Source organism: Propithecus coquereli, unplaced genomic scaffold (genome assembly GCF_000956105.1).
Source record: "Propithecus coquereli isolate 6110/MARCELLA unplaced genomic scaffold, Pcoq_1.0 Scaffold81, whole genome shotgun sequence".
Taxonomy (NCBI): domain Eukaryota; kingdom Metazoa; phylum Chordata; class Mammalia; order Primates; family Indriidae; genus Propithecus; species Propithecus coquereli.
This window is the reverse complement of record NW_012154285.1, coordinates 3,687,479-3,712,125: the sequence shown is the minus strand read 5'-3', so window position 1 is coordinate 3,712,125 and position 24,647 is coordinate 3,687,479. Positions and strand designations below refer to the sequence as shown.

At 52.9% G+C, this 24,647-nt stretch overlaps 1 protein-coding gene across 1 annotated transcript in view; it reads right to left on the bottom strand.

Moving 5' to 3' along the window:
* Positions 1-8,301, bottom strand: part of PITPNM2 (phosphatidylinositol transfer protein, membrane-associated 2) — a 102,537-nt gene extending 94,236 nt beyond the window's left edge. The window contains exon 1 of the mRNA XM_012663495.1: positions 8,248-8,301. The gene's annotated coding sequence lies outside the window, so the exon portion shown is untranslated. The remainder of the gene's footprint in view (positions 1-8,247) is intronic.
* Positions 8,302-24,647: the final 16,346 nt, after the last annotated feature.

The following is a 24,647-nucleotide window of genomic DNA, read 5'->3' as shown; positions in this document are numbered from 1 at the left end:
CCAAACCCTCCCCATTCAGAACACCTGGCTCCCCTCTGTGCCTGGGTTTGGACGCCTCTCCCAGCTGGAGCTGAACCTCTCAGATCCACAGCTGGCGCTACCTTCAGGCAGCCCATCCAGGTGGAGAAAGATTCACAGGTGTGCTCGGCACTGACAGCTTGGGAGCCTTCTCCTAGAGGCAGTCAGCAGAATAAAAAGCACAGAGAAAGGCCGGGCCTGGAAGGGGTAACTGTGCATCCTCTGACAGTATCACCGACAGAGCGCCCAGGCGTGCCCGGCACCCATGGCCTGGGGACATGACAATCACAGCAGACTGGTGTGCACAGCCTCCCCAAGGACTCCGCAGACACTCACTCATTTAATCCTCACGACCACATGCAGTAAGGACGGATACTGCCCCCATTTCACAGATGAGGAAACTGAGGCGCACTGAGGGGACCTGTCCAAGGAGTCCCAGGCAGTTTGGTTCTGGAGCCTGCGTTAACCACCACACCATGCAGTCCTCCACGCGGATCATTATAAAACAACGTGCCATGTAAAATCATGCTTTGGGAACAGTCTGGCAGGTCCTCAAAATGCTGAACACAGAGTTACCATGTGACCCAGCAATTCCGCTCTCAGGTATGTGAAAGAGAGAAATGAAACACGCGTCCACATAAAATCTCGTAAGCAAATGTTCAGAGCATCATTATTCACACTAGCCTAAAGGTGGAAATATCTACCCACGGATGAATGGACAGACAAAACGTGGTCCGTCCGTACAACAGAATACAGTTCAGCCACAGAGGAGTGAAGCGCTGACACCTGCTCCGACATGATGAACTCTGAACGCGGACGCTGAGCGCAAGCAGCCAGAAACAACAGACCATGCGCTGTGTGACTCCATTTATGGAAAGGTCCCGAACGGACGTTAGCCGTTCTTCTTCTGTATAAGAGAAGGCAAAAGCTGGTGCCCCAGGTAAGTCTGCCCCTCAAACACCCTCCTGTGCTCTGCGCTTCTGTAACGCCAAGGTCCCCGGTTCCAGAAGCCTTTCCTGACTTTCTAGATGGAGAGCTGTTTGCCCCACACGCACCCCACACCGACGTCTATCAGAGAGCTCTGCTGGCCGGTACCAGCCACCGTCCCCAGGCAGCCAAGCCAACTCCTGTTTGTTTTAGGAAAGGAATGATTTTTATTGAGCACCTGCTAAATCTCTGACACCAGGCCAGGCACCCTGCACTGGTTTCTCACCTGTTTTCTTTCCTTTGGTCAAAGTCTTTCCAAAGCCATCTTTGGGAGATACTTTAATGGCTCGAGAAAATGCACCCAGGACCTCAGATGTCCCCTTGCAGTGGGATGTAGCATGGGCCAGTCTGTGACACAGAAGGTCCCTCCTGCCGAGGTGCCACACCCCCACCCCTCTCTCGTCTCACTCTCAGCGACTTGCCCTGCTTCTTGGTTCCATTAATAAACTGATGCACAGTAAAGTATCAGGGAGTGAATGTGACATATTTCCCAAGAGCATTTATCATCTGAATGAAAACCAGAGGCCAATGCTTGGCTGGAAGGAACAAGGGACTGACAGTGAAACCTCAGGCACTGGAGGGAGGAGGGAGGCATGATTCTCCCTCCCAAGCCCCTCAAAACACAACCCTTATTTATTTTTACCTCCAGTACGCGGTGGAGTTCAAGCACACAGAAGGTGCTTAATACATGCTACTCAAATGATTGCCCTACCTAAGGCCACTCCTCCTGTCTGGGAACCTGTCTGCTAGAAAGCTCCGGCGTGTGCTCCGCGGGGACAAGCCGGCAAATTCCCTTTTCTCAGGGAAACTGAAGCCCAGAGGGGAGGTGCAAGTCCTAAACCCACCACCACTGGGGACACAACCGGGACAGAACACCCAACTCGGCTGTCCCAGAGCACGGTCCGGCCCTGAGAACCACCGCGGGAATGCGAGAAGTCCCTCTGCAATGCCTAGAGCAGGAAGGGGAGGCTGGGCTGGGTTCCCCAAGGACAGGGAGCTTGTCTTTAGTTTCCTCACCGTCCCCCGCTACCTCCTCCGGCCTCAGAGGAAGACGCCAACTGGCCTCTGCAAGGACAAGGGGCTCGCCCAACAGGGAGCCCAGCCGGGCCTCACCCCTGCCGTGGGCGGCCCAGCCCTGCCGCTCCACCTCTGGGCGCCACGCCCTTAGCCGTGTCCTGCCATCACCTGTGATCACCAGGGCACTCGCCGGAGCTAAGGGCAGTGGAGAATGGTTTCTGGAGGCAGCCTGCACATCGGTCGATGGGGGCAATTTCCAAGTTGTCATTCCTCGACAACGCATTTACTGTGACGGGGACAGACAAAGTTAAAAGGCTGAAACAAAAATCAAACTGGATATCTCCCCAGCGTTGGCCTATAGATTTGACTTCTCCCAAGACGGTAAAGGCAAGATCTTTCTCTGCCCTCCCCCCCGGCAGCCCTCACGCTGAGGAGTCTGAAGATGACACCTGATTCTTCCCATGCCCCGCTGGGAACGCCATGGGAGCCCTTAAAGCCCGTCGTTGGAGCAGCCTTGCAAACTAAAAAAAAGTTACCAGCCCACATTCTCCTTCACGAAGAGGCGCAGGGGAAGTCACTGAGATGAAATCACGGTGAGGGTGGTCAAGCTAAGTGTACAGCCGTGTACTCAGGGCTTAAGGGAAAGCTGTCCCCAGTGATGCAGCTGTAGGGCAGTGAGGTCCTGGCCCCACGACCTTCCTGGCCCCTTTATTACGAGAGACTAAGTCGTGGATTGAAACAGACCCCCGTGGTATACATGAGGCCTCTGGCTGTGTTCACTGGGGCATCTGGTGGCTACAGAGGCTGTTTTAGCGCCGTCCTTAGATCGAATTGCCCCAGCCTTGGCCAGGTCCTGGCACGGGTCTCAAGCGTGAGCCTGTGACCCACAACTACAGGGGCTTCCATGGTCTGCTTGTCCGTCTCCCCTAAACTGTTAGCTTCTGGACAGCAGGAACCTCTTACTTGTCTGGGACCTGGCGTGTAATAGAAGCTCAGTATAAGCTGATCAAATAATGCACAGGAGCCTCAGCTCTGACCTGCTCAGACATCAAGGCTGCAGCCCAACTCGGTCGAAAATACTGGCCCAGAGACAGCTGCTAAAGGCCCAGAGTGCCAAGAATCCTCAGCTTGCAAAGCCTCATGCTCCTGCCCGTCGCCCTGTGTCCTGCTGGCGCTGCCAGGGCCCCACGGCTCGGCTGCAGGAGCCTGGGGCCAGCTCTCCTTCCCTCGGCCCTCAACCTTCTGCAAGTTTCCTCCCTGGAACCCTCCCTTGGTTCTGCTGCAAGAACATGGGACTTGCATTCCAGAAGCTCAAATCCTGGCTCTGCCGCTAACCAGCTCTCCGTGTGACTATGGACAAGTGACTTCCTTAATGGCACTTTAGCTTCCCTGTGGGTTACATAAAAAGGTTGGACCAGATGGTTTCTTGGGTCCCTCCAAGCCCACGAAAACCTACTTTTAAGCAAGGGTCACCCAATGCCCTGGCAATTCCTTTAAGTTCTGCCTTAATGTACCTGGGGCCAAACACCCTCACCATCCCCTCTACCTTCCGTCTCTCCCCACAGCCCCCCTGCCTCTTCCTGTCACCCCATCTGGCCTGTTCTCAACATAGTAGCTAGAAACCAGCCCTTCAGAGCACAAATCACATCCTGGCCCTCCACTGCTCACACTTCAGTAGCTTCACGTCACTCAGAGTCAGGGTCAAGGCCTTGACACAGCCTGCGCGGCCCTGCTCTATCGGGGCCCTCTGTATGCTCGACCCCCTCCCTGCTTCTCTTCCCCATACTCACTCATACTTTCTTAAGGGCCTCAGGACCTTTGCACAGGCTGTCTCCTCTGCCTGGATGTTCCTCCCCAACATAACTTCTTGGCTCACTCCCTTGCCTCCCTCCGGCCTTTGCTCATATGTCCCCATGTTGGGAGGCCTTCTCTTCCCCTGCTTTATGTGACTTTGCTCAGCACCTGATACACTCCCATGTTTTACTGCCTGTCTGTCTATGGAGCATCTACCCCCACTAGACTCTAAGCCCTAGGAGGGCCACAATTTCTTAATGTTTTATCACGTCTTCACACTCAGCCCCTAGAAGAGTAGGTCCTCCCTACATACATGTCGAACGAATAAGTTTTGATCCACTGTGGGGTCGATCGTGCTGCTAAAATGGAGAGTCTCAAGCTACACCACTCTCCTGCTTGAACGGCATCCTCTCAGGAATCCCTCTGACAATTCCAAGCTCTGGACGCTGTCTCTGGGAATAAAAGTGATTGCTCTAGGCAGGAAGCGTGTGAAGGAACAAAGCAAGGAAATGACACAGGGGACACGGGTCCAGGAAGCTGCTGACTGCACCTGGGTGCTGGAGGCAGGAGGCTTGGGCTGAGCAGATGCCTCCAGGTGCCTCCCGGCGGGAAGATGAGGTCATCACACGGCTCCTCTGCCGCACTGGACACCCGTCGAGGGAACGAACAGGAAATGCACTGGAGCAGGGGCTCTTTATCAGAGCCAAGGGGAGGCAGAAATGGGAGGAGGAGGGAGACGAAGGTGGCCAGAGGGTGTCCAGTGTGGAGAACCTGCAGGCAGAGCTCCAGAGGAGGCCCCAGCCCTGAGCACCCAGGCTGAGCCGGCAGCAGTGCAGCGTCTAATCCCTCCTGGCCCTGCCCGACCCAGAGGGCGCGAGTGGAACTCACTCGTGCCCACCCCTCCGAAAGCGTGGCGCGCCTGAGCGAATCTCCAGTGAACGACAGCAGCGCCCAGAGACACAAGCCAGAGAAATGCAGCTTCCGCCACCTGGTTGAAAATAAAGTACATTCTGGGGAACCGTGCTCTGCTTAAGCACACAGGACAAATGCAGGGGCAGGTCCCCAGAGCTCCAGGAAGAGGAGGGAGGATGAGAATAGCTGACCCCTGTGGGCATGTGCCTGAGGGGAGGGGTCCTGAAGGTGTGTAAGGAAGGGGAGAGTCCTGAGCAGTGCTGGGGGTGTGCAAAATGCAGACGGGACACGTCAGGAGGGGGACAGGGCTGCCCGGGCATGCCAAGGTTCACTGGACCTGCCCTGCTCTCTACCAAGCACCATGGGGACAGCAAAGGGCTCAGCACAAGCTCCCTGCCCTTGGGGACCTCAGGGGCATCTGCGCACCACAGCATGAGGTTGTTCAGTCCCCTCCTTCCATGCGCCTCCCCGCTCTGGGCTGCAGCCTCCTAACACGTGACTTAGCACAGACCTAAACCCCACAGAGCCTTCCTCGCACGGCCCTGGGGTGGAGGGTTCCGCTGCTGCAGGCGAAGGAGGGAAGCTCCGTTGCCACCTGGGTCTGGGCTGCAAACAAGGAGCCAAGGGAAGGCGGGGGGAGAGGCACGGTGGGGGCAGCTGGGGAGGTGGGGACGCGCCCTGGAAAGTCTGTGTCAGTTGCTGCTGTGGTCGGAGGCCCTGCCCAAGTCATCAGCTGTCTTCCTCCTCAGGAGACAGTGACCTTGCTGAGGCCTGTCACAGAGACAAAGGCAGGAAGCACCCCTCCCTGTGTGAGTCCTGCGGGGAGTCCGGAAGGAAGCCCCTACCCCAGCCCAGGACCCTCCCGGCCCAGGAGCACTGAGGTTGATGGCAAAGCTATTATAGACGCTCTGTTCACCCGCTCAGAATGGCGAACATCTTCGACTCCGGAGGGGCTGAGGGCACATGCTCTCCCTGGCTGGGATCCCCTCTTTGAGGCAGGCCCTGTCTGCAAATGACAGCCAGGCTGTGCTGGGACACACAGCCCCGCCACCCCCACCTTCTGGAAGGAAGGGCTCCAGCGCCTTTGGATCAAGGAGTTTTTCTAAAAATAAACTCTGGTCCTTGAGCCCTTTCCTTCCTCAGCCCCCTGTGGAGAAGAGGCGAGAAAGAGGGTTCACGTGCTCAGCCACTCTGGGAGGGCTGCCCCTCTCCACCCCACGACTCTTGACTCTCGCTACCCAGGGCTCGGTGGTCCCTCTGCCTGTCTCGGCCTCAGGTGTGCAGGGGGCGACCCTGATCGTCCCCACTGGGGGCCTGCCATTTTCTAGGTCTGGGGTGGGTTTTCGGGGAAAGCAGGTGAGTGGGGAAGGCCTTAGGCAAGTGGTACCAGCTCTCTGGTCCTGGATCTGGGGGTAAGGAACAGGGGTCCAAAGACAAGTCTCCCACATTAAAGGGTTTCCAGCAGATGGCAAACACAGACACCTACCCAAATATTTCAGGGCAAATGGTGCCAAGAATTCTACGAAAGGTCCAAGCAGTGTGCAGTATGCTGTGACAACTCAGGGAGAGGAAGAAAAGGCCAGTGTGGATCTGGGGCTTGCAAGGAGCTTTAGAGAAAAGGAGGTGTTTGAAATGGGCTTGGGAGGGGGAACGGGAACCCGACAGGTGAAGGTGGGGAGAGGGAACTCCAGGACGCTGGAACAGCACACGCAAAGTGCAGAGTGTGCCAGACACAAACTGGACGCGGGCGGGGACTCCTGTTTGTTTTGTTCACAGCTACGTCCCTGGCACCTGGAAGAGTCCCTGGCACATACTAAGCACTCAGTAAGTACGTGCTCTGTGAATGAGTGGAGCAGAGGGACGCCTGAGGACATCTGGGGTCGAAGCAAGGACCTCTGGGAGAGGCGGGCTGCAAGGCCATCACCCCTGCAAACCCACCGAACTCTGGAATGCAGTTGTTAAGAAGAACCTCCTTCCTGTAAGAAAGGAAACAGGAAGCCAAGGCTGCGCTGGGGCAGGGTCCCTCGGCGCAATGCCAGGCAGTATCAGAGCTCAGGCCACACGGAGCAGAGAGCTGTCGCTGGGCCCCTGGCTCGAGTTGGCAGCTAAGTCACTGGAAATAGGACAACAACGACGGGGCTCCGATCCCGCAGAACCCAAGCGACCCCCGTGAAGATGCGAGTCAGGGCTGAGAGTCACTGTGCCCACCCTCCCCCACACCCACTCCCGACAGCCAGGACACTTTGCAAAGTGAATTAAAACAAAACAAGAAATACAACATAACACTCTCTTCTTAGCACTTGGAGGCCTTTTCACGGCAACTGAAAAGAATGAGCAAATGAGCAATTCGAGAAGAAAACAGCCCATAGCGGCAGCCTGGAGCTAGAGAGCACTGCGGAACCAGAGGCAGCCCGAGAGGCCGTGCCCCATCTTCCCAGTGAGGGTCGCGAAGCACGGAGAAGGGAGGGGACTTACATGGGGTCAGAGAGCAAGTAAGGCCTAAGCCTGGGCCAGACCAAGGGCACCTTGAGTGATGGGCTGAATTTGGAAAAACCTACCATATGCTTCAAGTCTAGACTCGGGGTCCAATCCCAGTCCTACCATTGGCTAGCTGTGTGATCTCGAGCCTGATATCTGCCATCTCTGAGCCTCAGCCTCCTCCTGTAAAATGGGATCCTAACAGGTGCTGCACAGGGTCGCGGTGGACTTAGCAGAGATGGTGCATCTCCCAGCCCTCACACGGCAGGGGCTGGGGACATTAAAGCATCCGCACCCCAGCTATGCTAGTCTCCTTCATGGAACATCCACCCTCCACGCCCCCGGAGTTCAAACTAGCCAGTAAGTATCCAGAAGAAGGCTTCGTCAGGGTTTAGGAAAGGAAAAGGAACAAGCGCTTCACAGGCCTTGGCATAAAAGAAGGGCCCAGGGCCAGGGCTTGTGCCCGAGACTCAGGAACACGATGGCGTGTGTAAAGACACACACATGCTGTTTCCAGGCCATGGACCGTGGCTTGTGGGCAACCGTGCAAGGCAGCAGCCCAGCCTCTGCCCACTGCTGAGGCTGGAGAGTAGCTAGAGCCTGGGTGTCCGCAGCCAGGGCTCGGAGGAAGCCGCCGTCTCCGAAGGCAAAACTCCTGCCTGTCCTGTTCCATGTACTGGCAGGGCCAGGTGCGGCCTCGGGAACAAAGAGGAAAGAGCCACCCAGGGTGTTCTACAAATGGGAGAACCGCGGCCTCAGGGGCCTCACGGGCTGGCCTGGGGAGTGCCTTATCGTATTTGGAATCTAAAGCTACCAGAGTCAGAACATCAGTCTTTCCTATTTAGTGAAGAGAAGTCGGTATTTGCAGAAGCATAATCAATAAACACAAGCTACCCCATGTTAATCAGATAAACTCAGGCTTCTAAGGGAAGAAGGAAACGGCAGCAAAGCCTCTGCACCCCCAAACCCCAAAGCCAGGGTTGTCTGCAGGGCCCCCGCCCTGGGAGGCGCGTGCCACTGCACAGGCACATGGGGCCTTACCTGTGCGTCTGAGGCGGCTCCAGCAATGTCCCTGCCACAGGAGGGGGATGGATCCCTAGGCTCGCAGAAGGGTGTCAGGGGCCAGGACACACGTGCCAGCATCCTGCAGGGAGAAGCCAAATGGGAGAGGAGGTGAGATTCCCGGACTCTGTGATCACACCAACCCGACTGGGAGATGGGCAGAGCCAAGTCTCCCCCTGAGCCATGCCAGAGATGAGCCATCCCGATGGACTGGGAGGGCTGGAGAGGGGACGTCTGACAGAAGGTGTCTCCACTTTACAAGGGGACCCAGGTCAGGATGCATTCAGGGAGCAAGTTGCTAAAGACTGATGCACCCTGATATTGCCCGGCGCCCCGTGTGCTCTGGCAAACTGCTCAGGGAGCCAGAACCGAGACCCCCAGGACATACTGGAAGCCCACCTGGAGCGCTCATCTCAAACCTGAGGTTTTTCACCCATGAACCCTGCTGGGATTAGAGGACTTCAGATTGCAGCGCGGAGGCTGGAAAACCAGACAGAGCAGGAAGAAGAGCGGGAGACACTCGGCCCGGGACACTAAAAGTGTGGTCACCGTGTGGGGTGGTAAGGTGACTTTTGGCCTTCCTGGCAAGCCCCTCCAGCTGGGCAGATGGTGATCTGATGCCCACCTTTGCCAAGTAGCCAGAAGTGAGAGATGAGCGCTCAAAACAAAATGAAAAAGGTGGACAAACAGACTTCCAGGGAGTCCCGGGTCCAGCAGGCCATGGAGATGACAAGAGTATTAACAAGCACCACGGAAGCCACCACCCAACCCAGGGCTCCTGTGGGGACCTGAGACAAGCCCATAGCCCATATTGCAGCTCAACACACATCCTAGTTTGCCTGACACACCCCTGAGCCTCCTGTGCCCAGAGAGCAGGCGGCAGCCCAGAAGCCCCCCCGCCCCGCCCCAGTGACTGTGACAAGAGGCAGCTCCCCTGCAGGCCGTGGGGAACGGGACTGTTCCAGGAACCAGCGCCAATTCCAGGGCACCCCTGCTTCAAGGGCTGAGGCCAGGCACAGGGGCTCCTCAGACAGCCGCCCCTGCCCGGGAGGGCTAGTGGCCTCGATAGAGGTGAAAGCCAAACCAAAGGGGACTGGAATAGTGGCTGGGGAGGTACAGCAGTTGGGGGTGTGGCTGCAGGGAGCGTGGCTTTTCACACTCCTGCCCCTGTCCTGCAGCGTGCGATGTCCTGCACGCCACCCCCTGGGGAAGCTGTGCCAGGGGTGTAGAAGCCCCCGTGGGACTGAGTCCCTTGTCTCCATGGCCGCACATGCCCACCTCTGTACACACTTGACGCCTGACAAACAAAGTGTCCCAGGATCCCCACGCCCTGCAGCCTCTCCTCACACTCCACCGCCTGCTGCAGCGGGCCAGGCCTCTGTGTGGTTTTTGTTCCTTAGCTTCCATTGCGACACCTTCCAATGACCCTGGGGTCTCCCCATTTTGGAGGCAAGGAAACCCATTGGGAGGGTTGAGCGTTCGTCATGGTAACGCGCCAGTCAATGGCCAGCCCGTGTGGCAGGCCGGCCGCTCCAGCCCACCAAGCTGCCTCTCCGTGGGCAAGAAGGGCAGCGGTGACTCACGCCCGGCAGAATTAGATCCGCAGGGGCTGTGAGAAAAAGGCACTCTTGGAACGCAAAGAGGAGCACTGCAGGGAATTGTGTTTCCGACAAAAAGTATTTCAAGTGCAAAGAGCGAAGGCAGGTTAGCTGCTCGAGGAGCAGACTGCCAGGGGCGGGGGGCTCCAGTATCACTGGAAAGAAATAAAAATATGCTGCCGCTTCACTCAGGTTTCCTCCAGCGACCCTGACATAAATGGCAAGAAGCGAACGGGTCCACTCCCCTAAGGGAAAATGGAAAATCACAGCAGCACACGGTTCTGTGCCGAGATGTGCAGCCCGCACGTTCCACACATGTGGAGTCACAGTCCTGGCAGGGGGTGGGGGACCCGAAACCCGGTAATACACCGTGTGGGGCTGTTTCCCAGGAGCAAAGGGAAAACATTTCATTCCTTTAAGTTTTAAATCTAAATTTTCAAGATGCCTCTCGAATGATTTGGAAAATTTCAGGGAGGAAAAAAAGAGAAAAAGAAAAAGAAAACCAAAACAACCTTGGGAGATGAGAACAACAGAAGTCAGAATTTCTTTCCTAAAAATGTTTCAGCTCCCTGACGCTGTTTCGGTCCGTGGAAGTGAATTAGTAAGTGAATCTGTTTCTCTATACGATTCCTATTAATAGAATATCAGTCTCTCCTCATTCCCATCAAATAAATGTCAAACAAACACTTAAAGAATACTGGTTTGATGGGGTGCCAGGTTACTAGCCCGCCCAGACGTCCGCCTGTCTCAGGCTGGCCCCCGTGGAGAGTGTGAGTTCCAAATGAGTGGGCAGTGCCGCCGACGGGAGACGGTGCCGCTCCATCGCTGTCGACATGGCGACTGCAAGGCAGGTGGCTGAGGGATGGGTAGGGGGAGAGGCCCGTTCATATGGAAGGTGGCGCCAAAGCAATCTGTCCAGTGCTGACAACAGCGCGGGGCCTTTGACTCCATCTGCAGGCATGGTTCCTGGTTGTTTTCAGCTGAGATAGAATTCACATGCCATAAAACCCACCCTCTTAAAGTAGATGGTTCAATGGTCATTGTCTGTTTGCAGGGTTGTACAGCCACCACCACAACCTAATTCTAGAACATTTTCATCATCCCAAAAAGAAACGCTGCACCCATGGGCAGTCTCTTCCCATTCTCCCCTCCTCCAGCCCCTGGCAACTGCTAATCTGCTTTCAGTCTCTATGGATGTGCCTATTCTAGATATTTCGTATAAACGGATACATTATGTATCCTCTTGTGTCTGGCTTCTTTCACTTAGCATAATGTTTTCGAGGTTCATCCATGTTGCAGCATGTGTCAGTACTTCATTTCTTTTTATGACCCAATAATATTCCATTGTATAAACAGGCCACACTCTGTTTATGCACTTGTCCACAGGTGGACATCTGGGCTGCCTCCACCGTTTGGCCATCATGAATAATGCTGCCATGAACGTTTGTGCACAAGCTTTCGTGGGGACATACGTTTTCCATTCTTTTGGGTATACACCTAGGAATTCATAATTTTTTAATCAAATAGTGTCGCTTAATTTAAAGCAAGTAATACATTTGCATTTTGAATACTCTCTAAACTCAGAAGATAGAATGGGCACAGGCTGACAGTAAGATTCTTTCTCATCCCTCTTTCCCCGGCACCCAGGTCCTCTGTCCAGAGGCAAATCCCAGTTTGTGGTTAATCCTCCCAGAGGCAGCCTATACATAGGCCTGCATGGGAGGAACCTGGCAACTAGATCGGCCAGAATTAGCCTAGTAATGCAGGGGAAAGAGCACGGGGCACTGTCCCCAAGTGCCATCTCTGCCTGGGTGTCATCAGTGTGCCCGGGGAAACCACTTAGCCCAGAAGAGGCAGCAGAACCAGGTGGCTGAGAGGAGGCCAAGAGGTAGGCAGACTCTGAAACCTAGCTCTGCCACTTCCCGGCCGTGACTGCTAAGCTCTCTGGGACTCAGTTTCTTTGAAAAAGAGCGTGGACGCTGGTACCCATTTCACAGAACTGCAGTGAAGAGTCAGTGAGCTAAGGAAAGCAAGTGCTTAGTGCCATGCCTAGCACACAGTAAGTGCTCAGTGTTTGCTGCTGTAATTCCTACGGCTCCTTCACCTCACTGAGCTGATCTTCAGTTTCCTCGAGGGGTGGGGGGAAATGCAGGGGGCACCTCCCAGGCAGAGTTATGATGTAGAGAGCGCTCCCCCCATGGGGGCTCAGGAAAGGTCATAGTGGCTGGGCTGCGTCTCTGGGTTCTCTCCCCCTCCCACAGCCCTGCGCCCTCCCCCTCCACCCACCCGGCACAGGCCCACACCCTGGGCAGGAGGGCTGGGTTCCTTATATCTTGATCCTGTTCCCCCTCCCCTTTCAACTGCTTCTCTCCATGTTCTCAACAAACACTTCACTCTGGAGCTGAGCTTCCCTTCCCAAAGCTCAGACTCAGACTGTTGGAGGCGGCAGGGAAACCCTCAGAGACCTTGGGAGTGGAGAGCACTCCGGTGAGGAAGGAAGCATTAGCAGGCCATTAGAAAGCTGTTAGGAGCTATTTTTCTCCCAGCTGGTAAACAGCAAAGGCAGAGCCCGAAGAACAAAACCTGGACCTGAGAAAGCAGAGCAGGGAAAAGAAATTGAACAATGCTCCTTGAGCATGCAGAAGTTCATGGGGGGGGGGGAACCCACTGTGTGTGCGCGCGCACGCGCACACACACACGCACACACGCACATATGCACGCATAACAAAGAGGAGAAATTCTTAGCCTGCAGCAGTTGGTAGCATTATGTAAAATCCCAAGCCCACAAAAATATCATTTGGATGATAAAAAGTTAAATTTAGCTAAGTACAGAGTGACTAATACTATGAGGGAGAGGCAGCACCCCCAGTTGCCTGGAGCTGATACAGCTGGCTTTTAGAAACTTTTGACAAGTAACCAGGGCCCTGTGCAGCACAGAATAACAGATTATGTAATAAGAGGTGCAGCCATCAGCGATACAAAATACAGAGCAAGGACTGTGGCCTTCTCCAAGGGAGGGAACAGCTGGGGTCTGGCTTGAGTGGCTCCCATAGGACCGTGAGTGAGGAAGCGCGGGCCCTGGGTATGCCAGAGGTACCATGGGCAGAGTCAGGCCTTGGATGGGTTTGTGTGAGTGGCTCTGCGAAGATCTCTTCCCAGAGTGGTTGCAGGGACTGTTACTTTGGTGGCCTCCAGTGAGGTTTGTACCTAAGCCCTGGCAGGCCCAAGAACTGAAAGCAGGGCTGCAAACAGACCTGTGTTCACCCATGTTCACGGCAGCGTGATTCACAACACCCGAAGGTGGGAGCAACCCCAGTGACCACCAATGTCTGGACGGATAAACAAAATGTGGTCTATCCATACAGTGAAGTACCCACTCAGTCTTTAACAGGAAGGAAATTCTGACCCATGCTGCAGTGTGGATGGATCATGAAGACGCTAAGTGAAAAAGCCAGTCACAAAAGGACAAATACTGTACAATTCCATTTATAAGAGGTCCCTGGAGTCATCAAACTCACAGAAACAGAAAGAAGGATGGTGGGTGCCAGGGACTGGGGGAGGGAGAAAGGGGAGTTGGTGTTTAATGGGGACAGAGTTTCAGTTTTAGATGAAAAGAATTCTGGGGACGGACGGTGGTGATGGTTGCACAACACTGTGAATGTACTTAATGCCACTTTGCTATACAGTTAAAAATGGTTAAAGTGGTAAATTTTTGTTATGCATATTTAAACACGATGAAAAAAAATTAAGGAAAGAAAAGGGAGAGGAGAAGGAGAAAAGCCATGACAGCTGTCTAGATGCTTCTGCGTTTGTACTCTGGGGAAAGGCGCAGCCATGTAAAAAGCCAGCTCCCCGGGGCTCCCGGAACTGTGAGAAGCCCGAGCTAGCCATGGGGAGAGGTTCCGTGCAGGGGAACCAAGGCCACAGCCGACAGCCCTGGCGGATCCAGCCAGGCACCAGCACTGACCCACCAGCCGTGGGAGTGGGGCCACTTTGGAAATGGATCCTCCACCCCAAGGCAAGTTGCCCCAGCTGACACCAGTGGAGTGGAGCTGAGCTATCCCTGCCAAGCCCTGCCCAAATTGCCACATCAGGAACAAATAAATAAATGGCTAGTGTTCTCAGTCACAAAGTTCGGGAGTACTTTGTTATGCAGCAAGAGACGACTGACGGTGGCCAAGCTCTCTATGGGTTTGCAGTAATTTCTATTAATACTTCTAATGTGAGACTCATGAAGCCCTTCTGCACTCTCACGTACGAGTTGCTGCGAGAAGTTAGTGCTTACACGAGTCTTAGGAAGAGACTAATCTTCCATTCCCACCATCCCAGTGGAGTGAAGGCTGAAACGAAGCCAGTGCTGTTTCAAACAGCTGCTGTGAAGCCGGGGAATTTCTCCAACCATATGAAGAAGTATGCAGGTCATCAGCTGATCAACTCAAGCTGCCAGCTTAATTATGTGACTCTCCAGCTCCTTGTCCAGAGCAGGGATTTGCACATTGTGGACGGAGACGTCGGTGGGATTCCCTGTGTGCACTGAAATGCTCCCTGGCGTGGGTTGGGCCCAGCGTTCCAGCCGGCTGACTCAGGGTAAGTAGGCCCCCCTCACTGGGCCTCTGTTTCCCCGTCTGCAGAGGGAGGAGCCTTGGGCCGGATGACCTCTAAAAGGCCGCTCTGCTCAGCCCCAGCGCTCTGCAACCCCACAGTTTTGACAGAAGGCAACGCTGACACATAATGCAAAACCCTGAACCAAATCCAATGACTCACATGTAGGTTTGCTAGGCTGACACACTCACTGGGCACCTCAGGCGTGTCCCCTCTCTGTGTCCTTCATGGATTTATTCATTCATTCCACAATGGCTTCTTCCCAAATCACGTTTGGCCCCCTGGACTCCAGATGGGGCTATGGGACTTGCTGTGTGAGCAGAGGAGGTGCACCACTCCCAAGCCTGGCCCCTACAACGCCCCACGCCATCCTCTATGCCCCCTCTTTCTCCTCTCTTCAGCCAGCTGACTGCACAGACCCAGTGAAGGACTCCAAGGGAGCCCCAGGGAACAGCAGTGCCACAATTGAGAGGATCCTGGGTTGTCCCTAGTGCACGCATGGAGGCCACCCACAGAGCATCCAGTTTCACTAAGACAAGAGTGAGGACAAGCCTTTATTGTGATAAGCCACTGAGACCAGGAGACTGTGTGTTATAGAAGCTAGCATTACTTATCCTAACTAATGCATTCACCAAACTGATATTATATGTCAGATCTGTGAAAGGTGCATGGGAGAATTAGGCCTAGGCCTAATCTTGGCCCTTTGAGAACTACCGGTCTAGTTCATACAGACCATGCTGCGCCCTGCTGATCACACGCTGAGCGTATGATGGGAGCCTGTTCATGTTATTCAAGCTCTACTCACACCACCTGCTTCCAAAAACCTTACAACATAGGTTCACTACATTTTCCCTCCAAACATGAGAGGAACAAAGAAAGAAAGAACCAAACAGGAAGGAGAAAATCCATACCAAGATTCCTAACTGAGGACAATCTACAAGCAAATGAGTAAAAATCTTAGCTGCGTGCTTCCCAGTGTACAAAGCAAAAAGGGAAATATGCTGGGTCACAGAGCTCTTGCCAACAGTGTAAAACATACCGGTTCATGATGAGAAACAAACTTTGGGCTTGGCAAGAGCTCTGAGGGGAACGGTCCACGGGTGACTGTCTTAGGGAATCTGCTGAGACCAAGCTGGCCCAGAAAGCTGTCAGCCTCTAGGGCATAGGGACAGATCTGCAGCCTGACTGGCTCTTGATGGAGAGCTCCTCAGAGTTAATTCTTCATCCTCGTTACTGTCAACACGGCGGCACCATGATAATGATGGAAAATATTTACATACCGCACCACTGATGGGTTCTTTGGACCATCTGGCTACTGGATGCGGTAAGTATTGTCAAACACATGGCCCTTCCACAAACGCTGTGCCTTAGTACTGACGGAGACCAGGCTGTAGGGACTTGAAACAGTGTCACTCAGCCCATCCCTGTCACTATCTCAACCATGGGGAACCAGAGAAGCCACCTCCTGCTTGTGTCCCCGGAGCCTGCACCCACTGTCCGCCCAGGTCACCCGCAGGTCGGGAGCCGGCTCCCGCCCCCAGGTCTATGTGGGCTCAGCATTGATAACAACAGTCTAACCTCCCTTTATCAAGGGCCTCTTCAGGACTCAAGTGTTCCAAACGAGACGGAACGCGGCAAGACAGCTCTGAAGCTGCGGCCACCTGGGGGAGTTCTCCAATGATCTCATCGGACTACTGGGAATTCTCAGAGGCAAATTCAGCACAGTTCGTCTGTGTGTGAAGCAGCTTCTGCCAAAGCCTTGTCACGCTCAGGAGACAGGGACAAGGATTAGGTATCACAACTCACGGCGACAGTTGAGTTACAGCTCGTTTGTGTGTGTGGGTAAATATGCATAACGTAACATTCACCACGTTAGCCATTGTTGAGTGCATAGTTCAGAGGTATTAAGGGCATTCACAATGCTGTGCAACCATCACCACCATCCTTCTCCAGAACTTTCCACCTTCGCAAACTGACCCCTGTACCCATCAAACACTAACTGCCCATTCCCTCCCCACCCACTACCCTCAGCCCCACTCACTTTTGTGAATGGTAACTCTTTAGAAATAATGTCCTTACTTGGAAAAACTATTTCTTAATTTTACAGATCTGTAAAAATCCAAGTCACAGGCCTCCTGAGGTTCCTCCTGGCACATCTGAGCTCCGCCCCAAACACGAGCTCCCGAAGGTGAGATCTCCGGTCAGGTCAGACCCACCGGGATGTGGAAAACGCCTGGTGCTTCTTAGATGCCTGGTGACGGACAAGGCAACAGAGGAGGGGCCGGGCAGTGCTGCTCCCACCTTCCCACTGGGATGGAACCTTCCAGGCCACAACTGGACTGCAGGAATCCAAAACCCAGAGGCCCCTCTGGCACGCACAAGTTGGCACCTAATGGGAGCGAACAGTCTTAACCAGCTATGCCAGGACTACGCTACAGTCCACCCTTTGCGGTCGAAAAGGCTCTCACACGGAAGGAGTTTTCCCCAGATTTTCATTTTACTTAAAAGCTCTTCCTTGCCTGGGGTTTTGAGGTTAAAAACCACTGCCTCGCACTCACACACTTTAAGTGGGAATGTAAATTGGTACTACCTTTACGGAGAGCAATTTAGCAATGGCTAACAAAAATAAGAGAAACACCCCTTGACCCGGCAATTCTACTTCTGGACATTTATTCCGCAGATAAGAGAGTGTATTTGCATGAAAACCCACATACGGGATATCAGCTGCAGTACCACTTGCCTCTCATCTTGGGCTATCACAGCCTGAAACTCCATCCTCAGGGAACGGGTTTAACCGTGATGGGCCAGCCGTCAGCATGGCACCGAGCCACCACTGAAAGAACAGGTGACTCTACCTCAGCCAACAGCGAACCGTCTCCAGGAGGACTCTGTATTGCGAAGTCAAAAAAGTAGATGCACAACAGCAGGCAGCCATTTGTGTTGTGTTCTTTTTTTAAAGTAACATATTAATATATTTGTATCTACAGAAAATCTCTCTGAAAGAGGACACACACAAAAAACTAGTGACCATCACTGTCTCTGGGGAGGAAAACTGAAGACAAGGGTGTAGAGAGGTCTATGTTGGCCTGTAGGCGCTTTGCAAGCATAACGTGTTACTTATCCAAATAATTTTAAAACATCTCATGTGATCTTTGCAATATATTTTACTACTTCACTGTAATCTATAAATTTGTAAGTTCCATAAATCAAGACATGTATCTAACTTATCTTTAGACCCTTGCCAATGTCCGGTGCAATGTCAGGCCCAACTTTCTGAGTGTTTTATAATTATTTTTTAATAAATGAAAGAATGAGTGAGCAAACGATTACCAAATGGCTAGTGAAGAAAAGCACTAGAAGAATTATGTTCTTTAAATACGAGAAAACTGTCAGTCTTGAATTGTTAGGGAGGCAGATGCTAAGTGTGGACATCCAGGTACAAAAAGCGGAGTCAGTCGCTCAAAGGATGGCACACACCACTGACCGTGTGATCAAGTTGATGTTCTAGGGTTAATTTAACAGGAGTTTTGAAAATTTAAATCTTAACAATTATTTTATGTGAAAAAAATGCTAGCACTGAATGTTTCTTTTGCAATAGCAGAATGCACAGAAAAGGATGGCCCAAACAATTTTACAAGACACTGTTTAAAACCACATAATGATCTACTTTTTCATACTGTGAAGCCCACATTCCTAAAGAACCAGAAAGTGGCCTAAAAAACAATCTGACTCTCCAGGGAATGGACCATCATTTTTAAGGGCTCTCCAGGCATTGATGTGTGCCCAGCTTAGCAACTCTTGTCCCGTTAACCTCTAACTCTTGCCCCATGACCTCCCACAGCCCAGCCTGCCAAGCACGATTAGAAGTGGGCCACCCAGCACCTCAGACCCCCAAGCTCTGAGAGAAAAGCTGTCAAAAAGCCCGAGGGCTTTAGTCTCAGGAAAATTACACCAGCCCCCTCGGGTGGTCATACAAACAACTATGGTTAAAATAAGGCAGAACATTAAAAGTAGCAAAACCACACTGAGAGGAGGAAAGAAAAAGAACTAGGGAGGAGTGAGGACGACTTAGAAAGGAACTACGGCCGGCCGAGGGGACGGCAGGTGCACACCTCCCCGCCCCTCCCTCGGCCTCACGGACAGCCCAGTTCGTGACTTCTGTACCTTCAGGGCGCAGCCCCCATCAGCTGAGTGACTCCACGAACCCTGCAAGACTTGAGTTACCTCTAGTGTCTTCTGCCCACAGAAAGAGAGGTGAGAATTGCCCTTGAGAAAGACCAGGAGAACGCCGCGGAAGTGTGAGGAGGCCGGCCGGAGCGTCCTCCCGTGAGGGACGAGGATGCGGTGGTGTCCGTGCCCTGGTTTCCAGCAGGAGGGAACGACTGACACTTCCAACACCCAGACTCTGCTCACCAGGGTGTTCCTGAAACCCACCCTCACTGCCACTCACACGGCAGCCGTGGGGCTGCCAGGGCAAGGACTGCAAAGCTAAAGGGAATTCTGAGAACCCCCCCCTCGGAAGATGCGCGGAGAACGGTTCCTCTCTCAAGGTGCATCCGTCTTCCACGACTGGCGCTGAGCTCGAGATAATGGACTTCCAGGCTCCGTAATAACGACTTAATGGTGCACAAATGTGTTCAAAACATCCTGGGAGAGTCCCCGGAATAACCCCGCTGAGAGATGCGGCCCACTGTGCATCGCGCCACTTACCCACTGCCCTCCACTCCCTGGGGTCGGGCCCCGGGGCGGACGCCGGCAGCTGCCTACACTGCTTGGGTGTTACTCTTGTTTCTAACCAGAAAATGAGGCCACTGGTTCATTGATGCCTAAGCCAACAGGTGTCAGAGGTGCTCCTGCCCATTAAATCCACGGGTGGTTTCTGCTGACACATAGGAAAGCCACGGCATTTGCTTACTTACTGCTTACGGTTATTTTGCAACTGGCTGCCATACTGTCTTATGACTTCAAATTACTTTTCATTTTGTCTACTTTGAAAACCCAAGACGACCGCCATATCCACTCAAGACATTAATTTTGCAACCTCCCATCTAAGAATTATGTCCTGCCTCTTCTTCCTAACCTAGTGCATTGGCTTGAATCTAGAATAATTATCAATAATAATGAGAGTGAGCCTGGGTGTTGTGGCCCACGCCTATAGTCCCAGCACTTCGGGAGGTCTAGGCGGGAGGATCGCTTGAGCCCAGGAGTTAGAGACCAGCCTGGGGAACATAAGCAAGACCCCATCTCTACAAAAGAATTTTAAAAATTAGCTAATGTGGTAGTACACGCCTATATTCCCAGCTACTCAGGAGGCCGAAGCAGGGGGATCACTTGAGCCCAGGAGTTTGAGGCTGCAGTGAGCTGTGATCACACCACCACACCCAGCCTGGGTGACAAAGTGAGACCCTGTCTTAAAAAAATAATAATAAAAAAATATTAATAACAATGAGAAGGAAGACATGCTTGTCTTGCAACGGACATTAAAGGAAACGTGTCTTGGAGCAGCGCTTTCTAGATGTTATTTGGTCCCAGAATGCTTTTTTGATGCAATAACCGGGAGCATTCTGTGTTCCTTAAATACACTTTTGAAAATGCTGCTAGAGTGTCTGGCTATTAAGGATGATGTCACTACTGACTTGAGATATTATCTCGCTGAAATCTTTGCCTATCCCTCAACCTCTGTTTTTAAGAGTAACAAGGCAGGTGCAGCGGCGTTTGCGCTTGTAGTCCCAGCTACTCGGGAGGCTGAAGTGAGAGGAGCAACTGAGCCCAGGAATTGAAGGCCAGCCTGGGCAACATAGTGAGACCCCATCCTATCTCTAAAAAAAAATAGTGGATGTTGAACTTTATCAAATGCTTTTCTGGCATGGACTGAAAGCATCTTAGTTGTTTTATTTATATTTTTCCTCTTTTTCCTGTTAGTAGATCTCCTAATATCTAATCATCTCTTAATGTTTTTGAGCAGAGGGAGAGTCCAGGACTCCTCTGGAATCCCTCAAGGGCATCACCCCCACCCTCTGCCCCACCCGGTGAGCCTCACCTGCCAGCCAGCCACACCTTCCACCACTCTCCCTGGGCACCCTGTACCTGCCTCTGTGCACCTTCCTGATGGACGAGGCAGCCCCAGTCGACCATGGCTGCTGGCTGGAAGAGACTGCCAGGCACAAGGATGAACCCATCCTTGTGTAGGGAGCTCTGGGAGGTACCAGACAGTGCGCTGAGCATTTTCACACACATTCTCCTTTAACCCTCAGGACTATCCAGGGGCAGGTGAGTGAAGAAGCCCCGAGAGGGCATGTGACCTGCTCAAGGTCCCACAGCAGGTCTGTGGCAGAGCTCTGCCCCAGACCCAGGCTGTCTGCACAGGACCCGTTGGGTTCTCGGCACATCCAGCGCCCAATTCCCCAGGGACTGAAACACCTGCCCCTCGGCAGCGCCGTCTCCCACTTGCTCTGCAGCTGTGGGCGCCAGGGGCCGCGTGCAGTTGGCATGCGCTCTTTGAAAAGGTATTTATCTTTCCACTTGCTGAGAGCAAGCGAGAGCCATAAAAGGACATGCCCAACGTCAGGTGCACAAGCGTTCCACAGAGACAGATGTCATTCACATGCAGCGACCAGGCAGGGCCGTTAACTGCCAGGAACATCCTCCCCAAAGCCCACCACAGGGGCAGTGCTGAGTGAGGAGATGTTGGCCCGGCCACAGGTTCAGGGCCACCTCTCCCACGGCCTGGGACTCCATAAAGGCAGAGCAAGGAAGGATCCGCCCCAAGAGACACTTGAGGTTCTAAGCAGCTTCCATGGGCAGCCCTATGCACCTGAGATTTTTGCTTGCTTGCTTGCTTGCTTTCTTTCTTTCTTTCTTTCTTTCTTTTTGCCATTTTAACCATTTTTAAGTGTACAATTCAGGGGCATTGAGGACATTCACGATGTTGTGCAACCACCACCACTGTCTATTTCCAGAACATTTTTTTTTTTTTTTTCCGAGACAGAGTCTCACTCTGTTGCCCTGGCTAGAGTGAGTGCCATGGCATCAGCCTAGCTCACAGCAACCTCAGACTCCTGGGCTCAAGCAATCCTACTGCCTCAGCCTCCCAAGTAGCTGGGACTACAGGCATGTGCCACCATGCCCGGCTAATTTTTTCTATATATTTTTAGCTGTCCCATTAATTTCTTTCTCTTTTTGGTAGAGACGGGGTCTCGCTCTTGCTCAGGCTGGTCTCGAACTCCTGAGCTCAAACGATCCGCCCGCCTCGGCCTCCCAGAGTGCTAGGATTACAGGCGTGAGCCACCGCGCCCGGCCTATTTCCAGAACATTTTTATCGGCCTAGACAGAAGCTTTGTACCCGCTAAGCAGTAACTCCCATCTCCCCTCCCCAACCCTTGGTAACCACTATTCTGCTTTCTGTCCCTGTGAATCTGCCTATTCTAGAACCCTCAAACAGGTAGAATCATGCTGTGCTGTCCTTTTGTGTCTGGCTTCTCTGATTCAGCATAATGTTTCCAAGGTTCGCCCTTCATTCCTCTGTATGGCCAGATGATACTCCACTGTACGGCCAGACCACATTCTCCGCATCCATTCATCCCTTGCTGGGCATTTGGGTGGTTTCCACTTTTTGGCTATTGTGAATAGCACTGCTATGAACATCAATGCACGAGTGTCTATCGTTAATTCTCCTGGGCACAGATCGAGGAGTGGGATTCTTGGGTCACAGGCTAACTCAACGCCTAACCTTTTGAGGAACTGCCATGCTGTTTCCCACAAAGGCTGCACCGTCTCACATTCCCACCAGCAATGCGCGAGGGTTCCAGTTTCTCCACATCCTTGCCAACACTTGTTATTTTCTGTTTTTTAGTTTCTATGTTTTGGATAATAGCCAAACCTGAGATTTTAAAGAGAGGGAAGAGCAAGTCCCAGAAGAGCCCCACAGATGGCTCCAGGGCAGATCCCTGCCGTTTGTCCACTTTAAACCTGCCACTGTGTGCAGGTAGCAGAAAGAAGGAACGCTGGTTGCGGGGTCAGGAGAACTCCATTCTGGGTCCAGCTCTGGCGCTCATGGCCGTGCAACTCTGGACAAACACTTTAGCCACTCAGAGCCTCAGTTATGCCCACAGTGGGGTGGCGCTAAGGCACCAGGTGTCACCTCCCACCGGAGGCAGGGCTGTGAATCTGACATGACGGAAGAGAGCGTATTTGAGTATTTTCGTGAACTCTACGGGACGGGACGACACACAGGTGGTGAGAATGGGGGACTGTTTCAACCTCCCTTGATATATCTTTTATTACAATGTATGGAAAAGACTAGAATACTGTTCCCTTTAACCTCCTCTTTCTTTGCCTTCGAATGGAGAAGCCAAAGTACAGGCAAAAGTAGAAAGATAAGGAGTGGGAAAAATATTAATGTCTAGAGGATCTTCTGAGGGCAACTTTAGCATCACGAGAATTACTGGACACACACAGCGCTTGGCCCTCACTGCAGACGCGAAGTTCGCCCAAGTCTATCATGTTACCAGATGCAGAGGAGCAGGCAGGGCAGGAATGATCGTCCCAACGAGTCGGACGAAGAAATGAAGGCCTGGGAAGTAACGCGACCCTTCCCCAGGTCACAGAGCACAGCTTCCATGCGGCCTCCACGCTCCTAATCCAGATTGGCTGTGGGCACCGTCTGCACGCAGGGCCACGTCCCAGACCGGGCGCAGCAGCGACAGGAACAGCATCTCTCAGTCTCTCTCTGTCCCACACTCGCATGCATGCCCACTGAGGTGTTGACTGAGAAGTTCCAGGAAGGACACAGGAGCCCCTTCCTTGCTGGCAGGAAAAGCTTGCAGCCTCGTGGGCTACCAGCCCGGCACCTCCATAGCAACAGAATGGCAGAGGCTGAGGGGCCCAAAACACAACCTCTACCTTCTGAAACCCCGCCTGTCTGTTCAGCTCCAGCGTCCAGCTGTGTGTGGGCTCTGTGAAGCTGGGGGACCACCTCTGAGCCGTAAGACCAGGTGACAGCACACCCAGTACCTGGGTAATGTGATGGAAACCACCACTCCGTGCACACCACCCCCGCCGCCCACCCCCAGTCTTTCAGCAAATGGGCAACGTGATAAGTACCAGGAAGCCCTGCGGGCACAACCGTTCTTACGCACACAAATGCCTCCTTCATGCCAGGCCACAGGGAGGCTCCTCTCAAGCCTGGAAAACAAGAAGTGTTCCTTCTAAGGTGTGCCCTGGGACAGGTTTTCCCACTTAAAAAAAAAAAAAAAGTTTTCCAAAATGCTTAGATTCCAAGGTTAAGTAGGTTCAAAAGCCTACTTAACTCCCAAACTCGAAAAGCCTATTTTACTCGCAATGGGTTCATTGTATAGTAAACTACCAAAGCAGCACTCCAGTTACCTTCCCTCTCTGGGCCTCGGTTTTCTCAGCTGCACGATGGAGTTAACGTCAGAGGGCTGTTGTGGGATCAAGTGAGGATCTGCCATAGAGTAAACGCCCTAATAAGCGCAGGCGCCGTACCTGATAGGCCTGGTAGCGCCACAACTCAGATATTCAGCTGCGTGGAGGGTCGTGTTTTGTGGGTGGGCTGGCCTGGGAACCTAACCGTGTGAGTGGACATTCCCGGGGGAAGCAGCCTTTGCAGCGCCCAGCTGTGTGTCCGCTGGAAACTCCCCACACCAGCAGCACTTTACACAGGCTGAGTTAAGCTTGCCCACGCCCAGCCTAGGAGAGCACGGGGCAGAAGTCAAGCAGAGATATCCAGGACGAAGGTGGGACCCTTCCCAGTGGCAGGAACAAACCTGCAAACCTATAGGTTTCCCTTAGAAAACAAACAAAAAAAAAGCAAAAATAGAAGGTGTTTATAGCTGGGGAACACTGTACTTTTCATTTTACGTATTTTTAAGCTATGTTTTTTTAAATTGTATTGTAATACGCACACTTATCATGAGATCTATCCTCTTAAACTTGGAGGTGTACAATGGGTCATTGTGGACTGTAAGTACAGTGTCGTACAGCAGATCTCCAGGGCTTATTCATCTTGCTTGACTAAAACGTTGATTAGTGACTCCCCGTCAGCCCCCGGCAATCACCATTCCACTCTCTGAGTCTATGAATTTGACTGCAGGTACCTCACACGGTGGAAGCACGCAGTGTCTGTCTTCCTGTGACTGGCTCATCTCACTTAGCACAATG